This window comes from Syngnathus scovelli, chromosome 9 (genome assembly GCF_024217435.2).
Source record: "Syngnathus scovelli strain Florida chromosome 9, RoL_Ssco_1.2, whole genome shotgun sequence".
In the NCBI taxonomy this organism is placed as follows: domain Eukaryota; kingdom Metazoa; phylum Chordata; class Actinopteri; order Syngnathiformes; family Syngnathidae; genus Syngnathus; species Syngnathus scovelli.
Genome location: NC_090855.1, coordinates 2,000,636 through 2,022,500, shown reverse-complemented (window position 1 = coordinate 2,022,500; position 21,865 = coordinate 2,000,636). Strand labels below are relative to the sequence as shown.

Here is a 21,865-nt window from a genome sequence, read left to right as displayed (position 1 = left end):
TAGCTTAGAGAGGTTTTCATTTGTAGGAAAAAAAATAAAATAATAAAATCGCATGGGGGGGAAAAAAAACAGCTTTTAATTTCTAAAATAAATCACCACTACAGTGAGTGAATGCCTACGTTCTAATCATCAGCCATCTGTTGCCCTTTTCCCACCACAGATAGTCTGAGTTTCTTGACTTTATGAATTTGCCTTTTAACAGCTTTTTTTCTTTGGGGGGGATTTTTCTTATCATTATCACAGAATTCCATCAGCAGCCCACAGGGACTTTTTATTGTGATGAGGTCAATAGACTTTGTTGAGCCTCGCATAATGTCCACATTGTGTGTTTGGGACGAGGTCAGGTCACACGATGCGACCTATCGCCCCCGATAATCAGCGTGTTGTTGTTTTACCAGTCAATTCATTCAATGCACCCCCCCAAAATAAAAACCTTGGGAATAACATTACGTCCTGCCTACCAGGGTGGCACTACAACACTTCAGTCACTTCACACACAAAAAATAGAACAAAACCCACAATGGGGGGGGAAAAAAAAGAAAACTAATAAAAATACTAAAACTAACAAAATCTAAATAAAATAATCACATCTAACAAATTTGCTCTAAAAAAATGGAATTTAAAACAAAAAAAAAAAGTCAAAAAGAAATCAAAGTGAACTCTGATCTCAAGGCACTACGACGCTATCATGTGGCAAATACGTGCAAAGCTCGCCGCGGTGGCGGTGTAGGTAGCGAGCCGCAAACACGATTTGGGACAGCGCTGGGTAAAAAGACGCTCCACTCCTCCGTCAGATCCCTTTTCCACCTCTGGGGGCCAACTGGCGATCAAGATGGCGCCAAGTAAGGCCACATTTGAATATCCTAAACCAGCTTAGGCTTGCTTTTGCCCGCCTGACGCTGCCAAAATGCCAGGAGAGCGGCGGCGTTGGCCGGCCCCCCCTCCTCCCCGACACGCCAACCCAGCCACCCCCGGGCCCAGCCCCGGCCCACCCGCCGCACTATCGGCTGACACAGCTCGCCCTCGGGCTGAAAGCGTCTTGCTTGCGAAAAGGGAGCCGGCCACTTAGCGGCGAAGGTTGAAAATGTGATTTTCATGCGAGTTGGGGCTCCGCTTTACATCAAATGACTGGATGCCCGCATCTCTGGCCAAGCAGGTGCCCCCACTTGACACCCTGTGACATTTTCTTCGGGGTTGGTTAAGTGCTGATCGGAAAAAAAAAGTTTAGTAATTCCGTCGCCCACCACTAGAGGGAACACGTACTTCCAGACGTAAAGAAAACTTGTCGATATATACATGAACAAACATACAGTATGTAATGTTTGTGGATCAAGCGGCCATCTTGGCTCCTGATTGTCTGACAAAAGCAGTTTAGTAAGAGGAGACATCTCAAACTCCTCACGGTGACGGACGGGCAAATGCAAAACGTCTATTCTATTTTTTTTGCATTTGGTGCGTTTTTTTTTTTTTTGTCCAGACGGCGGCCGAGCTGCTCCCAGATCAGCTGCTGTTGACTCAGTGTGTTGACACGAGAATTTGGGGGCAAAGTCCTTCTGTGAGATGTTGATTTTTGAGCTGGAGGCAAGCTGTGAGTTCCAATGGAGCCTGCTGAAAACATCCAGCAACATTATTACGGGACGTCACTCACTCCCGTGTTTATTCTGGCTTTACTTCACGTATCCATATTTAAATGTTGGTTTTCCTTTTTGTATTAACAAATAATAGCTCAGATCATTCTTTTTTTTTAAGATTCTGCTTCTCAGACTGCTTCAAAAGAGAGGCCCGTCTCCGCGTGTGAGACGGATAAAGTTTGATCTTATTTGATCAAGACTACTATATTATGGATAGAAAATAATAAATCAATGAAAGTTGCGCGACATTATCGTCGAGGCGGCGCATTAAAAAGCAATTAAAATGAACTATTGCATTAGCTGAGAATAAACCAAGTGGGCTGTGTTTTGTTCCGTACGCAGTTCTTCATTAAGCGTTATTAGTGCGAGCCCGTTAACGTGTTGATTATCAGCTGCTTAAATTAACACAAGAAGAAGATCATGCGTTCAAACTAGGCTTCAGTTTTGAAGAGGTAGAACTATATTTAAAAATGATATGGTCACGTTGGAAGGATTTGCACAGTCGAGCGATAATAAGAAGCAGTTGTTGTTTGTTAATGAAAACTCCAGCAGGTGTCCTTGGGCCAACTTCTAACAAACATGCAGCAGGTGCAGCATTTTGGGTAAATATTGATCCCGGAAATGCGCACCGCCGCCGCCGCCAACAACATGGCGAGCCATCGTCTTCAGGGCCGCAGTCTCCCACAAGGCCACCGCGGGGAGCGTGCAACTGTTGCGAGTGGGCGGCACATCTGTTCGCCGAGACAGGCAAAGGCTCCGCGGGTGGCGGCGCGCTTAGAGACGGGCGGGTGCGCGACGGGGTTATCCAGCTAATGCTAATCGGTGCTCTGGTGCGGGCGCTCGGGCCTTGACGGGTGCCACTCGCCGTCAGATCCCCGCCACCACTTTTTCTAATAGCACCAGCGCATGTTTGTTGTCTTCTCCTGCTTTCTGTCCATCTGGCGCCGAGACGCACTTTGCCATTGAAGCGCCATATGTAGACTAAGCGCTCGCATACCGTGTCTACGTTTGCCAACGTTGAGGATAATTTATCTCGATATGCGAGGTGGAAATCCGATTCATGGAGCACCGTGCAGGTGGAAGTTAGGTGACCACGTTGCAGGTTTTCCCAGGGGGGAAAAAGTGAAGGTTGAGGTAGGCGGAGGGCGAGCGGAGAAGCTTTGAGGATGAAGGATAGCGACTAATCCTCCACATGTGGCATCTTGGACTTGTTTTTTTTTTGTTTAAGGAAAGCCAACTGGAGCCATCTTTTGGACTCTAGGCCAGAGGCTCCGGCAAAGCGTCGCCTGAAGCCAAAGCACATAGTGTGAAATGAGAAGCTCAAGCCTGGATGTGCTTTTGTTTATCGGAAAAGTGCACTCCAAGTCAAGCTTGGCAGCGGCGGACCTTCTTCCACAACTCCGTAAGTCACCGGGACGCGAAATGGCGGATGCGGGGCCGGAGCCGCGCCGCTGCCGCGCTGAAGCTTTCAGGCTCGAGTGGCCCGGGCGACGCTCAGCCACTTGGCTCCCGACACCGCCGCCGTAATCTCCGCAAGACAAAGTGGCGAGCGGTCAACGTAAAGGCGGGAGAACGTCGACGCGAGAATAAAAAGAGCGACGTGGCGAAGTGTAGCCATCGCGACTAAGCTCTGAGAATTGGGAACGCAGATTTGTCGGTGAGGAGCGTCCAAGTAGCCACGAGGTTTTGAGATGAAACGCGGGAGCGGATCCACGACCGGCTCAGGCGGAAAACTTCACAGTCGGCACAAAGTTGGGAAAAAGCTCACGGCTTTGGATGGATCGCAATTTGGGAATCGGAGCCAAGGTCAGTAAAGGCCGCGAGAAGATTACCACTGAGGCACTTGAGTAACAATTGAATTTTTTGAGGCCACTGTTAGTGGGTTAGCCGCACAGTTGGGAGTTCGAATATCAGCTACTGTTCTCCCCATGCGTGACTTTTCTCCAGGGACTTATTTCATTTTCAGAAAGTGATTTTGTAACTTTTAAGTCTAACAAATCTATTCTTTAAATTGCCCTTCACACTTTCCCCTTCTACTTCCTTCCTAGTTCTTCTACTTCCTGTTTACTTCCTGCTTCTGTCCTCTAGTTCTTCCGCTTGCTTCCTTCCTTGTTGACTTTCATCTCCCTTCCCACTTTGTTCTTCCTCCTCGGTTCTTTCCCGCTTCCTTTCTACTTGCACTTCCTGTTTGCTTGCCGCTGACTTTTTCCTCTTCCAGCCAGCCGAGCGCTGCTAAACATCTGTTAGGCCAAACAAATCATTAGTAACAAGCGTGGCTTCCCTTACCGCTCGCTCCTCGACTGAACGCCAATCACAGCAAGACTCCCGCCCGGCTCTTCGCATCCTCTCTTTTTTTCCCCCCCAGAGGGTAAAAATTAATTCCTCCTCCTCCTCTCCTTTTTTTTCTTCCTCCTCCTCCTCTCTTTGCTCGACGCCAAGGTGCCGCTCGTTCGCTCGCCTCTGGAAAGGAGGCGAATGAGAACCTTTCCCGAGGGGATCCAGCTTATATAGCATTTCATCCGCATTTCTTAAATCCTCTGATAAAACGTGAATGGCGTTCTGTGGGAAACTTGCGCAATAAAAAGAGAGATTATTTCCCGGAGATACTAATATTAGTCTTTTGGCAGCGCGCGGCGCTCGGAAGGGAGGGAGGGAGGCGGCTATTGACGTCGCCGTTTAATCTCGCCGCGCTCTTTTGTGGCGGCGGGGATGAAAAGGGGGGGCTTGTTGTTTTTATTTACATACCTGTGAGAAGAGGCAGCCATTCATGTAGATGACTTATCAGGCCGCGGCAGAACCTCCCCTCTCCCCACGGCAACGACGATGAGGAGGAGGAGGAGGTTCCAAGGAGAAGTTAAGTCGCTCCCGTTGGCACGCGGCGGCGCAACTCAACTTCCTACACAAGTTTGCCATTGTTGCTTGGATCTTCATCACAAGACAACTAACAAATGGTATGCAGTCTATTTATCTCCGAGGGGGGGGGGGGGATACGTTTCAATGCCAGGTGGAAATTCTCAACACAACCTAAAGTCACAATTTGTTTCGAAAAATAAAAACTGATCAGACAGTGTACAGGTCTTTCTTTAAAATTATAATACTATAAACCTGTATGAATATTATGATTATCTCAAATGCTGCTGTTAAAAAAAAAAGTACAAATATGGCCATTCGTCAAAACTTCAGAATGTTAAAAAAAATAAAAAATTCTGACTCTTATGATATATTGATTACTATTACGAACTTTTTTGTTAATGTTCCCTTTTGGGCCTCCTTCAATGTGACTCATCGGGGCCCGAACTCTGCTTTAATCCACGATTACCAGTGTCCCAATTAAACCTAATCTACGATTACAAAATAAAATATCTTTCCCCACGCTCAAGTGAGATTATTCAAATCCCCGCCGGTGTAATCGCAGCTGAGAGTAATCTGGACCCGCCGCGTTCGCCGTTCATCCGCCGGTGTGTAAACAAAACAAACGCAGAGTGGCGGGGAAACGGCGTCAAACTTCGCAGCCTATTTCCGATCATTAAAATATTAATAGCAGATTAAGCGCCTTAATGTCGTCAAGTACAATAGTTCCTCGGCGTCCTTCTTTGAACGGGAATCACGCGGCGAATGGTGGATGGGAGCGTAATCCCCCCCCGTCAACGCACTTTGCCGCCACCTTCTCGCTAAAACGTGTGACTAATGGCCACAAAGCCGCGGCTTTGGGAGCAACGCCGCAAAGCACGATTGCGCTCAAACGCACCTCCGGGGTCGCCGTCCCGTTATCCCGCCTTGCCGTAATGGCATTAAGAGAGGAGGAGCACTTTGGGATTTGAGGAGGGGGCTCCAGCTGGATGATAAGGTGAAGCTTTCGGAATGTTGACCACCAGCAAGGTGGCATTCGGAATTTTTTGGTGAACATTTTGGAAATTAAAAGATAATTAAATCATTTTTAAGGCAATTAATTGAAGTCCTTCACCCTATTAAATATCATTTGTAGGCTGTAACTTTGGAAAAATTAAGTTTAAGACTTTGAGGTCACTTTGAGACCTTTTTTAAAGGTTTTTGGAACCTTTTTTTTTTATTTGAAACTGGAAACCATGTAGAATTAATTTAAATGCATTTATTTACCGATTAATAAGGTTTGGATTTTGGAAAATCAAATGTGAGACCTTTTTATAAAATTTAAGAGCTCTACTTTGGTAATTCACATTTTTTTTTGACTAAGGAACTTTTTAAGGTCATTCAGAAAAATATAATTATGGCCTTTGTTTTTGAAGGACTCATTTTGAGTATATTTAAGGCCTTGATTGTAGAAAGTTTCATTTTAGAATTTGAGTCTTTTATTAAAGGCCGCTTGAAATTGAAAGCACCATCTCTCCTCCAATAAACAATTGACCGCCCAGGAGATTGCAGGTGAGAGTGGCCATCTTTATTCATGCGCGGGGATTACAGCTATTACTGGATTACACCCAAAAAGGCCGGATTGGTTAGCCCCAATTTGTCGTCGTCCGAGCCAGATGTGCTCCTCTTCCTCTATTCCTTTCTTTCTAAGAAGTTAAGTTTTAGCATCAAAGCGAAGCGCTGATTGTTGTTTTTGTTTTTTTTCCCCTTTTTCCCACGCAGGTGAGATTTTGTGGATCCAAAGCAATTTGCGCTGTTGTTTTTGTTAAATACACTTTGGGAAATGAGGTGAGTGAAACCTATAAAATGAAGTTTGCTTCCAGCTGAATCGTTAATTCGCTGCACCCCATCCCTAGGAGGAAAAAAAAATAAAAAAAAAAAAAAGCCTTCCTCCCCCTTCCAATAATGACAGTGTTTCCCCCTTGTTTGATCAGCCTTTGCAAATTTGAATGGCAAATTTGTTGTGCAGGTGTTACCCATGGAATCATTTCAGCGCATAATGCGGGGAAGGTGCTTTCTGCTTAATGCGTTTTTTTTAAGCGCCAAAGCAGCTCTAGCCGCTTGAGCTGAGTTGATTCGAGTTTAGGTGGACGGCGAGCTGACCCCAGGCTAACACATTTGGGTGGAACCATTACGACTTAAAAGGTGCTTTTACGAGTATGGCAAAAAAAAACTACAAATGAATGGTGGCCAAATAAAATAGTGAGTCACGAAAAAAAAAATCAATTTACCAACCAACTATGATATTAACCAACTAACATGCCCACTTTTAATCAAGCATTCACTCAGCGTTTCATTTTTTCTTTGTTTCACGTGCCAATATGACCCAACTTTCTCTGCAGGCCCGTGAGGAACCACATATTTGCTCAAAGACTGGGTCCGCATGTAAACACACACACACACACAATAAAGACAATGGCTATTAGCGTGCGCACCTGTGCTCCCGCCTGCGCCACGCTGCTAATATCTTCTAAATCTCCACATAAGGTGCGCCTTCCACGGGGCTTACAGCACCATTTGCTCTAATAAATTCTTTTGGCAGCACGGTGCGCAAGCTGCTACTGCGAGAGCCCCGCAAGGAGCCCCGCAGGACGGGAAGGGGGGCGGCGGCGGCATTGGAATATGAGGATAAATCGTGGCTGGGTAAGGGAGGGGCGAGAGGCGCCGGGGTCCCGCAGGACCCTTAGCCTCCTCATCCAACTGGAATTTGTGGACGTATGGATGAATTCTTCATCATTTAGTTCATGGCTGACTCCGGACCATATCACAAATTCGATCAGTATCACTCCATACTACCCAATAATATCGATATTTTTTTCTTTCATTCTAATTTTTCTATTTGTTTTTCCAGTTTGCACGACTCGAGCACTCCAAATGTGTGTGAGGAGGGCCTCTCCCTTCAAACTCCATCTCCAAGACGATCCGCCAACGAGAGGCTCGTTAGGAGCGTCAGGAAGGAGCGCTGAGAAGAGGGGAGGCGGTACCGAGATGGGGGCGCGGAAGGGGGGGCTTAAGTGTTGACTAATAGAGGCGCTCCAAGGTATTTATTTCTTATTGTTTCTCCGGAAAGTCATTATAGCGCACCAGAGCGCCGCCTTCTTCCTGATTCCCAGCGAAGCGCACTAGAGTGATCGCAAGGGTGTGTGTGTGTGTGTGTGTGTGTGTTTTAGAACCCCCCCCACTCATCACGCCTACTTTGAGGGACTGGCTGTGGGGCATCTTCACAATAAGAAGCAGCTCCTTGCTTTGCAATGAGCTGACACTTGTCAGATCATGAAAGTATCACATCATATCAAAAATATCAACAGTATCACCATACCAACACTGATACAATAACAATCACGATACCACAAATGTCACCGTACCGACAGTACGAACCCATAACAAGAGCGTCGCCGTAGAAACAGTATCAACACACCAAGCAGTATCACAACACCATGATGGCAACTGTATCCCGATATCAACAGTATCATGATACCAACAATGTCATAATAGTAGTTCTTTAGTTTTAACAGAAAGCATTTTGCGTCTTGCTTCTTCTTCCTCAGACTCTATGAATTAAGATCCTGATTGTAGCATTCAAGTGTCTTTATACAAAAGGGAATAAAAGCACAATCGATGGCCTTTTTGCTCGTCAATGGCAGCAGCTGGCGATTGCTTTTGGGGGGGGTTAAACAGTTTAATAGTAATTATGGTCGAGCGACGCGGCGGCATTACGAGTAAACTTTTTACGGGCGCTCGGATTGTCTTCACAATCGTTTAATTGTGTGGCGCCCACGCAGCCGAGCTAGGACGACACGAATACGATTAAGAGACACCTGCGGACCTCTACGCTCACGTTTCAATGCGCCGCTTTGTCAATTGCCTTCCGCCGGTGCGCTAAAAGCTAGCTAGCGCGCGCAACGTAGCCCACTCACAAAGAATAAATAAGTTGACATTACAAAAAGTTTTCTGCGGTCTTAATCAACAAGCGGTACACTTGATTGTGGAGCCGCCATTAAGCGCTATGACCTTTCAAGGCAGAGAAAGATCAAAAAGGTATGCTGGAGGAGGAGGGGGAAGAAGAGGGTAAACACTCAGCATTCGAAAAGTATGAGCAGAAGTTGCTCAACACCAAACTATTATGGAAACAATACGAAGACGCTTTGTACATTTCCCTCACTCACAGGCACGAGAGGGATTTTCAAAAAGGGCCGTTCATAACGGCATAGAATTTTGAAAGCCACCTTTCAAGAGATTAGCATCACTAGCAAGCTAGCATTACTGCTGTAAACGAGTCAACGTTAGCTAGCTGAACTTAGTAGCATGACTGAATAAAAGTGCTGAAATACTTTGTAACACTAAGAAGTGTTATGATCATGTGATCAAATTGATTAACGACTGATGCAATTAAAACGACGGCACGCTTCCTGTTAGCTTACACATGGTATGTGTGTGTGTGAGGTCCCCATTTGTGCGTATGCTGGCAAGTACACACACAAACACACTTGAGCAAAGCCAACCAACCTCTCTGATGGCTTGGGGCCCGCCAACGTCTCCCATGGGGGTCATCGAGCTGCGCCAGGATTCCTCCACGTGTGTGTGTGTGTGTGTGTGTGTTAAACAAAAGAGATCCACTTGCCAGTAGTTGCGTCAAACACCAGCAGCGGCAGCAGTCTCGTCGGACAATCAGGTCGGTCCATGAGAAACCCTTGGGAACCTGGAAAGTGGATGAAGGGGTTTTTAAAGAGGGTACAATATGGAAAAGTCACTTTGTATGGCTTTTATATACTTTGATTGAATGATTCATCATTTGGGAACTTTGGAGTTTGAACCAGGGAATTTTTGAAAAATTAAAATTTAGATATTGTTCCTTTAAAAAAAACTCTAAAGGGAGTCTCAAACTCTCTGGAATCTCCCAAAAGACAAATTAGTTTGATTTGATGTGAGTCACTCTTGACAAATACCAATTGAGTCGGAAAAAAAAATTTGCTGGCAAAAGTTGACAACCTCGAGATGCTTGGTCGTCACGTTAACAGAAACAATTAGCAAGGAACACACTGTCCCTCCGCCCAAAACAAAATGATTTCAAGAATTCTTCATGCTTTATACATTTTGAATATTGGAGAGTGTTTTTAAAGACACCTGGGAATGGTTAAAGTGTTAAAAAAAAAAAAGTGCTTTTTAACGCCAACATTTGGAAACGCTCGCGCACAAGACTGTCTTTTTAGGTTCCTGTGAATACCTGATTCCCCCCCTCACCCTTTTTGTACCCCCCCTCCCTCATCTCCCTTTAAAAAAAAAAAAAAAAAATCAGCAAATCCATTTTGCTCAACAGCTGCACCTCTGTAGTGCGCAGATAACAAGCCGGGCCAGGCCCGACGCGGCGGCAGATAGGCCCAAATCTGGCCCCCGTTTTTATTTTATTTTTTTTGCTCAAATGCTAATGACGACGGGAACGGAAACACTTGGCGGGCCAAAAACAACAAAAAAAAGGATGGATGTGAAAAAGAGTGAGAGAGAGAGAGGAGCTCTTGTAGATCTGTCACGTTCTCTGTTGACAGATATGTGCTTGTAAGTGCGCTCAACACTTGTTCCTGGTGTCTTATCTGGCGCCGCGCAGAATGCTGACCTACATTGCATCAAGCACAATGACGCCGCGCACAAACATGCTCTTCTTCTTCTTCCTCTACCTCTTCTTCTTCTCCTCTCTTGTTTGTCCCCCCCCTCCCCTCAACAGCCGCCTCCCGCCATCACCTTAAAAAACAGATGGATTGAGAAGGAAATGCCGGCAAATCCCGCCAACAGAAGGTATTCTTCCTCAAACAAAAGCTTAAGGCTTAAATTAAAAAAAAAAAAAACATTTCGGCGTCCTTCCTGATGTTTTATTGCGGTGCCAGGCGGGTGAGTAAATACAGGAAATATGGCCTTAGTTGAACGAGGGGGAAAAAAAAAAACATGGCGGTAAATTGACATAATTGAAAAAAGAAAAAAAAAAGTGGCATTTGTTAGCCAAAACGGTGTAAGGGAATGACAGTAAAAAAAATATATATATAAAATAAAAAATAAAAAAAAGCTTAAGGGTACAAAAAATTCTAATTAGAAAATTGGTTTTGATTTACAAGATGTAAAATATATCAAAATACAGATCAAATTGTCTTTAATTTACTATTATTTCCAATTTACTTCTTTTTAAGCGTCTGATCGTATACATCTGGAAGTGGGGGAAAAAAAATGTATCAAAATTGTCTGTTTTTAATTTGAATAAAAGCATTCCAACATGATCCCTTTTTATACGCCTTTAAGTGAAGTGCGGCAGTAATTCTAACAAAGTAAACAAATAAAATATTTTTATAGCTGATCAGTAATGCAAACTAATTACATTTAAATATCCGGTCTTCTAATCTAAGACCTAAAGTAGCATAGATTTTAAATGCTCAATGAATCAATTTCACAGAGTAGAAGGAAAACTAGAGCACTTAGCCGCAACGCTAAAATGTAGCCTGTACAAAGAAAAACAAACAAAATTCATTTTTGGGGTGCCGACCGGTGTTAGGTGAAATTTTTAACAGTTTTCCATAAAACCAACACAATTTTTTCGTTTTGTACCGAAGTCAAGAAGTCAATGTTACACTTTTCTATTTATAAGTTTATCGCTCATCAGATGAAAACAAGCGAGTTATTATCGGCAAGCGAGCATTATTTGCCATTGCGTGACGTTCCGTCTGCGGTAATTACGGGCTCTTTCCTCCACATGCTAATTGCCGGTTGACTTAATTGTGTTTTGATATATGGGAGAACATATAGCTGCTGTCAAGATTGTTTTTGTTCGACGGATACGTCACCATGGACACCCTCTTTGGGATGTGACCCACACTTTGTGGTTTTTTTTCCCGGGTTGCCCATTTCGAACAAATTTTGGGGGGAATTTTTGTTGAAGACTTGGAAAAGTTTGGCAAGATTTGGATTGAAAGGAGGAGTGGCTTCCACACAATGAGCCTTAATGCCGCAGGCGAAGGTCCGGAGGAAGCAGGCGAGCGAGACAGCGTAAACGGTTTGTCGGCGCCACGGGCTCGGCGTCGCCTCATTAATCGCTGATTGGCATCCGCGAGGAGTTAAACGCAATGGCGGGGCGCAAAAAAATAAAAAATCCCTCCCTGGCACAGGTGCTCCGCTTGACAAATAACTGCTTTAATTAGCCTTATTCAATCATTCTCCTTCTTTACATCACCAGCACTTTGCTTGTGGAGTGGTTATCGCCGCCGCCGCCGCCGCCGCTCCACAAACACCCATCAGAGGCGTTCTACCTGCTCGCCGCTCTCCTGTCGTTTCACCTCGCCAGGTTCGTCAAAGGGAAGAAAAGAGAGCACTTGGATGGGTCGAGGTGGAAAGAGGCGCGCCGTTCGCCTTTCAAGGGAAACATCTGCGAGATGATGGGAGGGGAAAGTGGGCGTCGATGCACCTGCTTTCGGGCTCCACAATGTCTTCCTATTAGGGACCGAGAAGGAAGACATGGCAAGTCAGCACACTTTGAAGTGGAGATTTTTGAAGTCATGTTGGCCAAGTGCACGGGTAAGAATGTTTAAAAAATAATAAAATATTAGAAAATAATAAAAAAATATATACAAATCAGTCTATGGCGAGTATATCTTGGTACGATGAGCCTACAAAAACTTATGCCAAGGATAGACCCACAAAAAATTGAGACTTCTATTTATCAACAGGATCATCTACTTTGATTCCAGACTTCTTGCAACAGTGTTGGGTAAACTTTGATTCACTTTGTTTTTCAAACAACTCTGATGGGAGGGATGGGGGGGAAAGGAGGAGGGGGGGTATCCCATTTCAGATTTGCCGTCATCTGATTTTGATTTTGCACTTGCATAATGATATCATTGATTGGAATTATAATTAAAAACAAATGCAGTTTAGTCATGTGGGGACATAATTTGCAGCAGGCAAGGATGGAACAGCTGCCCCCCAAAAAAATGTGATTTCATTTATTATGCCGACAAAAGTATTGGGACACGGCTTTTAATCATTCCGAAGCATGTGTGGTGTTATTTTATTCACAAGGTGTCCCAATACTTTTGTACACATATCTCCTGGCTTAAAGCTTGTCATTTCCCCTCGGGGAACTCGCAGCACAACAACACTGGTGGATTTGAGTGGATTGACACAAAACAAATGAGGTGATTTCCTTTGGATGTGGGGGGGGGGGGGGGGGGGGGGGGGGCGCTCGCCGACAAGTGGGGCTCCCCCGGGAGCGCAAATAGAGATGTTAGCACTCCAGAGCGAGAGCGTCACAGCTTTCATGTTAGCAAGAGACAGAAAGGTTCTTCTACTACTGCGTCATCTATCATGACAATACAAAAAGTGTGTGTCACTTTTGGTTTTACTACTGGAGATATTGAAAGCGTCTCTACAACCAAAGGAAGATGCGTTCAAACACATATGTTGGAAATCATCCATACATTTTTTTTTTTTTTTTTTATCTGCAAGCCTGACATTTCACTTTGTGTTCTGTCCTGATAACACACACCGACACATTTGACGCAGTCTCGGACCTCATTTTGTTATGTTTAAATATCGTTTAGATTATGGCTCGTTGTGAAAATGGAAAGACAGAACCCCCAAAATAATTTGTTTTCCAATTGAGCATATAATGAACTATGATGTGAGCAAAAGAAAAAAAAAAATCATTTAAAGTGATCCAATAGTTTGATGCCTGACTGCTCGTGTTGATGGGCAAAAGCCACTAAAACCTATTTGGAAACACAGCTGAGAGGCTTTTGCAGTTTTTTAACAAATCATACTTCCTGTGAAGAGCTAACATACCTGGACTGGAGACAAACAGAAAGCTGAGTAATGTCTCAGAATGGTCCACCATTAGTCTCTTGTTGTAGCACTAAATGGTGCCCTGTGAGGACCTTTAGCTGGCCACAAAGGTGCCTGACTAAATTATCAACAGTATACATTTGTGAATTTCCAACAGGTTTTTCTTTTCCTAAATGATATTGAGATATCTAAGATGACATTTGTTTTTATTAAAAATCTATTTGAGATGAAACGCTTTCTAAAGGCTCAAAAGCATTACCATGCTAGCAGGCTAAGCTAACTTGCGATTTTAAAAAGTCAGCTTCTCACATTTTTAACTGACTCTTACAACCTGTTTTTTTTTATACCAAATAGTATCTTAGACATCCTTATTTAACAAATTCCGCATTGTGCTTGTATGTTTTAAAATAGATTATAAAACATGACTTCTGTCAGACCTAAATACACAAATTTAATCTCTGCGATTTGAATATTCATCATTACAGTAGGTGTTACCTTCATTATTGTCTTCTTGCATTTGTACAGTCATTAATTAGACTAAATTTAACAGGCTGTTTAATTACGTGTACACGCGAACAGCCCGATCGTCTGACAAAATCCTTATTTTCTCTTTCAGAATGAGCCTTCATAATGGCATCGCGGGCTTGGAGAAAACAGAGAGCGTTGTTAATGAGATGTGATTGTCCTTATGAGAAAGAAGGTGCTATTGAGTAGATAATGTCCCGAAGAGCATCTGATAAACTGCGGGAAATCATCTCATTGATTCTTTGCCCTGCTGACAAATGTCATTTGTTTGCTCAATTAAGCTTATTCGGCATCTTTAGCCTCAAATGGCCGCCGCAGACATCTCGCAGTGTCGGGATTTTGTTCATGCATAGAAATTGTCGCATGTGCAGCAAAATTTAGGGGCTCGAAATTCAGCTGAAATTTTTGGGAATATTTTTCATGACTGTAAAAACAAGAACAGGTAAAATGACAAATTCGCATCTCAAGGTTGTCTTGGCTTTCAAATGACTTAAGAGTCTCAAAATAAAATTTCACACTTTCAAATTAGGGTTTGAAGCTAGGAATCGGCTTTCAAATTAGGGTTTGAAGCTTGGGTTAGCCTTTCAAATTATGCTTAGAAGCTTAGATGAATTCAGGCCAGGGTTCTATTAGTTGTCACTGAGCTACCACGATGCTGGCTGGGAGGGAAAAAAAAAAAAAAAAAAAAGTGTCCTCTCCCCCGGATGGCGCAGTGGTGAGCCGAGGCGCGTGCGTAGGGTCTATTAGTTTAGTAATTGCTGGCCGATTAGCAGACGCGGCGCTTGGCAGGGCCCGGAGGCCCGCCCGCTGCCTGGAAGGAGAAGCAACTCCTGGAGGATCCTGATACAATACAGCCGCCTGGCCACCATACATCCTGCTCGTCCTCCCCTCGTGGCTGGCCGCCTCCATCAATCCTCCGCCGCCTGTCTGGACGCCCACCAGCTGGCTTCATTACGGCCTACTCCTCCTCCTCCTCCACCTCTTCGTCGTCTTCCGCCACATTTTCTCACTGTTTTATCTGCCGTGGCGGTCCAGCCTTCAGACCATCGCGGGCGCTCTCTTGCCACGCAACTGGCGGCTAATGAAAGGAGCCAATCGGCTATTGTGTCGTTTCGCTCTCTTGTGCTTCTTTTAAAAGTAGAACTCAAGTCCAAAATGTTCTTTCCAATAAGATATAGGCGGCCCCGCTCATCTAAACATGGTTTAGTTTAGTATGAATTAAGCAGTGTTTTTAAATCAATCTCGGGGGCGGCCATTTTGAAAAAGGCTCAGGTATCGTCCGGTTTCTTAAGACTGTCTCAGGAGTCAACGAAAACCCTCAAATCTGTTTGAGACCCTAATTTGAGACCCTGACCTGAATTCAAAACCTTAACCCAGGATTGAAACCCTAACTATCCTTTTTTTGAAACCCTAGCTTTAGCATTTAGCGATTAGCATTTGAAACAAGGTCAAGTTGACCCTTTGAAATGAATTCTAACAAAATGAAATTACCACAAGAAATTTTACGTATCGTTAAGCGGCACGAGAGTGTACTCACAAGTTTCATTTGCATTCATCTTTGCGTCCCTGTTGGCTCGCATACTCCAAACACAAAGTTTTGAACTTGTACAAGCCTCTTGATCACAGAGTTAAATTCTGACGCTAATCAGTAGGCGTCCTGATCCACTCACTTGACTTAATCCATGTAAATCCAGATTAAAGATGCCATTATGACAGTCAAATAGTTTTTTTTCCCCCTCTCCCTTCCCTGCCACTGTGTCTGTGTTTGACGGAGCTCTGCAGTTGGACGGCTGACTTAGTCACCCTGCCTTTTCCCGTTTGTCATTATTTGCTTTGGAGGGACGACGGGAAATGGAGAGCAGACCGCAGATGGTCCTGTTGATTGTTTCTTGATAGGACGTCGCTGATAGGCAGATGGCAAAAAAAAAATGGAAGGCTTCTCTCAAGTCTTGATGAAGTCAGAGTCGAAATAGTGGATCCATCATAAGGTCCTTTTATGAGCGGCCCTTCACTCTTTGTCCTGAACGGTAATTCTGTGTGTATTGGCATTCCAGCATCATGTCTTATTTTTCTGCTTCTTTAGCTTCCACAACACAAAGACGGAAAAAAAAAAAAAAAAAAAAAGACGTGCCCGAGACGTAGATTTAATATCCTCGTCTGCAACAAGGCAGCGTCTTGATGCAATAATCTCAAATTAAATCATGAATAATGGAAGGAGGAAAGTCATGAAGAGGAATTAATAATTCAATAGATAAATAATTTACTAAATAATCAAATACATAAATAATGACGGCCGCCGTAAATAAAGAATCCGATTAAATCTTTTCTGGCAGGCAGCTTGGTGCATGAAAGCAAAAAAAACCAAAAAACAAATTACTGTATTTCTACAATATATATATATATATATATATATAGTGAGAAATAGCTTTGCGCTGAAGTCGTACATGTTATTTGACAAGTGGAAATTAAGTTTGGATGGATCACTGCATGCGCGCGCACACGTACATTCCAAATAATTTCCACATATTGTCATGTGACACGTTATGCAGCTATGAAATGGCTCATTTAGGATTACATCTATTCCATAGATCATGTCGACGTCGTCGTACAGTACGCCGCCGCTTCATTAGAAGCATGCGCGGAATAATGACATTACAACACGGTGCACGTATTAGGAATTCTATAATGTTTATTTTTTTTTATATACACGCTCGGGCAATCGGAGACCGTTTGTGCGCGACGCCCCCAATCGTTGTGCCGCTATTAAAACGTTTTTAAGATGACAATGAATTTTTTTTTTTTTTACAATGATCCAGAGGGATTGTCAAACGTGTATTTATGAATGAAACAAATACACCAGAGAATTCCGCAGAGTGACCAAATTGCGCCATCGTTTAGTCCTGCTTTTAGGGAGTCTAAAATTTAGCCTGCTTTTTCCTCACCGTACTGACGGGTGTGCCGAGCATCATCGTTACTTCCTTTAATCTCAGTCTACTCGCATTGAGTCCTCCGTTTGTCAAGTGTGATGAACAAAACGCAGTGTTGTCCAGTCCTTGTGATAGGAACCGATAAGGAGGAAACATCCGGAATGCGACACCTTAACGCTCATCCCGGGAGCATGAATGGCTTCCCGGAGACTCTAAAAGGCAATTATCTGTGTCACAGCCACCTTGGGAGTGTTATCTATGTCCACACACCTCTTCGCTCTCAATGCGACATGACAGCTCCCTTTTTGGTTCCCCACCTACTCGCAGTTTGGACGTCCTGAAACGCTTAGGAGATGTCGGGCGATATGAATTCAAGTGTCATTTCAAAACGCCAGCCAGCCTTCTTTGATGCAGAGATTATGTTCGCAGTTTGCCGCGACAAACTCGCTAGAAGTGAAAATCGCTCGTATAAGAGGCCATCGGAAAACGAGTATAGACGTCAAATATAAATTTGTACTGGGCTGGTAGTGACGGAGTGAAATATGAAAACATATTTTTGTAAAGCATTTCTCTCGAGCTCATGCTGTCAAGAAATGGCTACATTTCAGTTTGCTTGTATTATGTTAAAAAAAAAAAATAGTGGGGGCGTGAACGACGCAGCGCGATATAGCGGGTATTTCCATTTGTGTAAGCGGCAGGCAAATTGATTTCTTGCCCGAGCGGCACACCCGGTTGTTATTTACATTTTAAAGGCACTTTCTTCCCAGTGCACATTGTTCACGCCGCAAAGAGACTCTCGAGACTGCAAAAACGTCAAAATGGTGTTGAAATAAAAAGCAGCTGAAGAAAACGGCAGTGAGAGAAAAAAATCAAATAAGACGTCACTAAGCTGATTTCTGCGGACGCGTTTACGTTTAATCAAGGTGGATCTGATCGATAAGAATTGAGCAATCGTGTGAAATCGATTAATTGTTGCTTGAAGCAATTGAGACAAAAAAGTTAGTCAGGGAATAAAATCTTAAATTTAGGACTAGGACTGGAGGAATGCTGTCAATGTCATTTTCTTCCTCTTATAAGTGTCACACGCATTGACAGAGACGATGTGGTCTTTTTGTCGGGCTGTCAAAATCATCAGCGGCTGGTTTCCGTGGAGACACACACCAAAAAAAAAAAAAATGAAGCATCATTAATTGATGCGCAGTAGCTATCAGTCTAAATATTTAGTCACCTCTCACAGACGACTTCTTCATTTTAAATGGCTTAAAAATACTTTATGTGTCCACTTGGGGCTGTTTTTAAATATTTGATCAACGTTCATGAATAATGAATTAATGACTCATGCACAATGTGTTTTTCATTTATGTCCACAACCTGACTTTATGGGACGCCATTTACTTATGCATTTCTTTGTCCACAAGACCTGAAACTAAATTTTGTCAAGTATTTATGCCTATATATTTATATTTAAGGCTTTGGGGTTATTTTTGGGCCAAATTGACTCAGTAGCACCCCCCCTGGATAGTTTCTAAAATTCCCCAACGTCTATCCAGATTTGTAAAAAAAATGTTTTCTAAATTTTCTTAACCTTTCAATATTCCTTTTTAATCTTCAAGAAGAGCTGCAGGGTTGTTGGATGCAGACATTAGTGGAAAACATAACAGAGAAACAAAATATTTTGAGAAATGATCCAAAATGATACTGCTGTTGCATATCAAACTTGACTTTTTAAAAAATATTTTAAAATTATGTATTGGCATGGCTACACCACCAAAACATGGCAGCAATGTGCTTAAATGAGCACACGCTGACGGCATTAAGAAGACATTAGGACTGTCGTTGAAAGTCATTAAAAAACAAAAACAAGCCTACTAAAAGAGTTTTGAAAATGCCGGAAAGCCGCTGTGGAAGATTTGATCGACGTATTTCCGAAAAAGCACTAAGATGTCAACATAATTGATTGCTTGTTATTGATTACACTGCGTGGAATTTTGATCTTCTTGATATCTCGTTGACATTTCAACACATGCTTTGCGACTACTGGTCTACCTCGATATCATATTTCCAAAATGGAGGTGGCGTTCAAATGTACGAGCGCTGACCACGGCTGAAGTCCAGCGAGTCGAACTTTGGCTTCAGTTGTCACTTTGAGGAGAAAGAACAACCGATGGCGGCAGCTGGCAGGTGCGGCGGTTTATCACAACGCCAGAAATAATCCAAAGTGACAACTGGCAGCGGCACAAATGATTTATTAGTCTTTTTACTCGGCTTCTAACCATCCTCGGGGCGGGAATCAATTATTCACCGACGACGTGTCTTCGAATCATTAATTCTGCCAGCGGAAGAAGAGTCAAGCGAGCCCTTGGACGAGGTTTACAGGGCGAGTCCTGCGACGCCGGGTCACGTTGCCCAGGCCGGAGTGCAAAAAAATTATGAGGAACGTTTCTTTTTTTTTTTTAGGCCATTTATAGTAATAATACTTGTCACAACATTAGGAGTCACAGCAACAGCAGGGAGTTTGAAGCTCTAATAGCGGTTCTCGTCAGAACCGAGATCTCACAAGAGGCCAAGTGTGCTTGCTTCAGTTTGTTATTCGTTAAAATAATTTAACTCCGTATATTTAAACACCAAAATATAGCACCGAGCCATCTTTCGTCGGACGCAAGTTGGGAAAAGCTAAATGCTAATGGTAACATAGATGGCTAATGGAAGTTAGCATATGATTTTCTAGAAACTGCAAACATTTTGCGGCGTGACATCACACTACGATGTCATGAAAACGTCAACGTAACTCCCCGCCACAATGTTAATGGTGCACCTGGAGCAGCCCGCGTTTCACCGCTAGCACTTTCTCCATTTGTTAGCAATTAGGCCTGTCACAATATTAGGAACAGCCCATTGACAATCGGCGACGAGTGAGATTGACGACATGAAAGGTGGGGCGCAGCCGACTCATTCTTCTTGCTTTGCCTGGGAAAGGCTTCAAGTTTTATGTATAATTAATTTGGTTGTGTTTTGGAAAGTTGCATTTTATCTGCCATAATTCCAAGCCTCTCATCTTTATGAATACAAAGCATATATAATGCGCCGCCCGCCTGTTATTAATTATGGAAATAACACAACAAAAGCACATCCTAAATCCATTACGCTGGTAAGCAAGACTTGTCTCAATAAATCAGCATCTACAATCAAAATTGAAATCATTTTTTATGCATAATGTATGTGCTTGTTGCCCGCAACATCTGTTCATTATGCAGAGTAATGCATTCTTGTAGTTTTTTAAAAACTTGCGTCCTATAAAATAATCATAATGACTGCTTCATTACGGCTCGCGGGAAGACACCAGTACATTTTACAATACGCCGCGTGATTTACGCCTTCATTTACTTCTTTTATGGGCCGCGCCGTCGCAGGTTTGAAGGGAGAAACGTGTTTGTCGGTTGCTGTTTTTTTTTTTTTTTTACGTTTTAATACGTGCAAAGTAAATGAAGCACACGTGTGAAATGGCTGTGAAAGCTATGCGGACCTTGAGTTCACCATTCCGTCGTCCATCACAGATAGAATAAAAAAAATTAAATAAAAAATGCATTCGGGAAAAATCTTTTAAACACCATCCGATCCAATTGCTCATTTAACCGTGACACGTCTAACGTAATGGTGTCCAAAATACGGCCTGCGTGCCATTTGCGGCCGCTGTGCATTTTTTCGCAGCCTAAAAATAACATTTGACACGGCCGGAAAAAAAGCATCTCTAAAGTGTTGGTGTTGGGAAAGAAAAAAAACATGGGGGGGGGGTGTTGCGACACCTAACCCCTTTCCTGACAACTACTGTACTACGAGAAATAAGAAATTGCTTTATTTCTCTGGTATGTGTGCTCCCTCTAGTGGTATGTAGAAAAATCACAAAAATTAATGTTGAAACTGTACATACGCTATTGTTGCCGTAAACTTTTTTTTTTAACGCTGCACGTTAATTTATTATTTATTTAGGAGCAATATTTATTTTACGTGCAGAAACCGATTCACTAGCTAAACACCATTTTTATTTTCCAATATTTAAGCACAGTGTTGATGTTCAATCTGTTACAGTGACTTACTATTTCATTTCGTGCCCTTGTAATTGTAGCTTATGTAACTTTATAAAACTAACGATGGGGCTGATTGTGTGTTTTGAAGTCACATAAATGATTTAGCATATCTGATGGTCTATTTTTGAGTAAAAAGTTGGGCGCGCGCAAATTGGTATCGTGTGATCCGGTCCGACGCTGGCAGGCGACCATGTGGCTGGAAAGGGATGATGGGTTTGCAGTAAGCGGCAGCTGAGCCGGGTGGGGAAGAGGGGGAGGGGTGGCCCGACGAGGGACGAATGTTGTCGGGGGCGGTCGGGGATCAGCGAGAAACAACAGCGCTGCTCCTGTGCGTCTGCTCCCTGACACTTTCCCCTAATCTGATAACCGACGAGGACAGGTTGCTCCATTTGCTACCTGGCAGCCCACCTGGCCGGCCGACCGGCGCCATCAGATCGGGGCGGATAAGGCCTCGGCCCGGGTTTGGCAAGCGTCGGGGCCCGCAGCCTCGCGAGGATGCTTAAAGGGTGATTAATCATTGTTTAGGCGGCGGGATGCGGCGACGGGAGGGGAAGCTGCGTCGCGCACCTCTGAAGCAATTAATCCCCGTGATCTCCACCAGGTTTGTCTTGTAGATAAGTCGGCCTACCAAATTGTTCCCAATTCATCAAGCGCGCTCGAAAAGGACTACATTTATTCCCTGTTGTTTTTTTTCCAACTAAAAAAAAAAGCACCAACTTTGGTATAAAATATATCCATCAGATTAAAAGGGAAATCTACTTTTTCCTTGACACGCCTCTACTACCAAACTGCATGAATTGGAGAACTCGTAGATGATGTAACTAAATATTTAATCATCTTTAACAGCTTGATGTGAAACAATCATTTGTCATATTTTAAAACTTGGCTTGCTTCGCCCGCTAATAAATTTTGTTGACCTAGAAAACGACCCATAATAACATTTCGAATCTGTTTACCCATTTTATCGGGACCGATAATTTATGACATTTGT

At 43.4% G+C, this 21,865-nt stretch overlaps 1 long non-coding RNA gene across 13 annotated transcripts in view; it reads right to left on the bottom strand.

Annotated features, from left to right (window-relative positions):
- Positions 1-21,865, bottom strand: part of LOC125975019 (uncharacterized) — a 49,381-nt gene that overhangs the window by 5,305 nt on the left and 22,211 nt on the right. For 11 of the 13 annotated variants that reach the window (XR_007483818.2, XR_011087428.1, XR_011087431.1 and 8 more), the window contains exons 6-7: positions 11,807-11,987; positions 9,142-9,219 (exon numbers count right to left, since the gene is read on the bottom strand). This is a non-coding gene — a long non-coding RNA (uncharacterized lncRNA). Of the gene's footprint in view, positions 1-9,141; positions 9,220-11,730; positions 11,988-21,865 lie in introns of all 13 variants that reach the window. The other 2 variants (XR_007483819.2, XR_011087432.1) reach the window with 2 other exon arrangements.